Source organism: Lacerta agilis, chromosome 18 (assembly GCF_009819535.1).
Source record: "Lacerta agilis isolate rLacAgi1 chromosome 18, rLacAgi1.pri, whole genome shotgun sequence".
In the NCBI taxonomy this organism is placed as follows: Eukaryota; Metazoa; Chordata; class Lepidosauria; order Squamata; family Lacertidae; genus Lacerta; species Lacerta agilis.
Genome location: NC_046329.1, coordinates 11,903,586 through 11,904,204, shown reverse-complemented (window position 1 = coordinate 11,904,204; position 619 = coordinate 11,903,586). Strand labels below are relative to the sequence as shown.

Here is a 619-nt window from a genome sequence, read left to right as displayed (position 1 = left end):
CACGAGGAATTGTGGATTGCAATTGGGGGGCCAGCCTGCAAGACCTCCCATTTCTCATATACATACAGGGTACCTTGGTTCTCAAACTTAATCCGTTCCAGAAGTCCGTTCCAAAACCAAAGCGTTCCAAAACCAAGGCGTGGTTTCCCATAGGAAGTCATGCAAAAAAGATTAATCCGTTCCAGACTTTTACAAACAACCCCTAAAACAGTAATTTAATGTGAATTTTGCTATTTAACGAGGCCATTGATCCCTAAAATAATCAATAAAAGCTTTGCGCAGTGGCAGTATCGTAGCCAATGAGGTTAATCCGAGGCGTGATTATTGCTAATTGAAAACTTTTCCCAATACCCCGCCATGACGACTTGAAATATAGTCGGCAATGGCAATTTTTGACAGTCTCTACGGAGACTGAATTTTCGCTTGCCCCCCCCCAAATAATCAATAATCAATGTACTGTACTATAAAATAAACAAGACAGTATTGTAGATGATAACAATTAAAATTATTATTTTTTCTTCTTCACACTGAGGACGGTCATTGTTTAGATGGGGGGATTTCATCCATTTCCACAGAGTCAATCAATCAGTAGCTGAACTGGGTTCAGTCACAGAAACAA

At 39.9% G+C, this 619-nt stretch overlaps 1 non-coding gene across 1 annotated transcript; it reads left to right on the top strand.

Annotated features, from left to right (window-relative positions):
• Positions 1-270: 270 nt before the first annotated feature.
• Positions 271-411, top strand: LOC117039770. The gene has a single exon (XR_004425789.1). It is a non-coding gene; the product is annotated as a U4 spliceosomal RNA (small nuclear RNA).
• Positions 412-619: the final 208 nt, after the last annotated feature.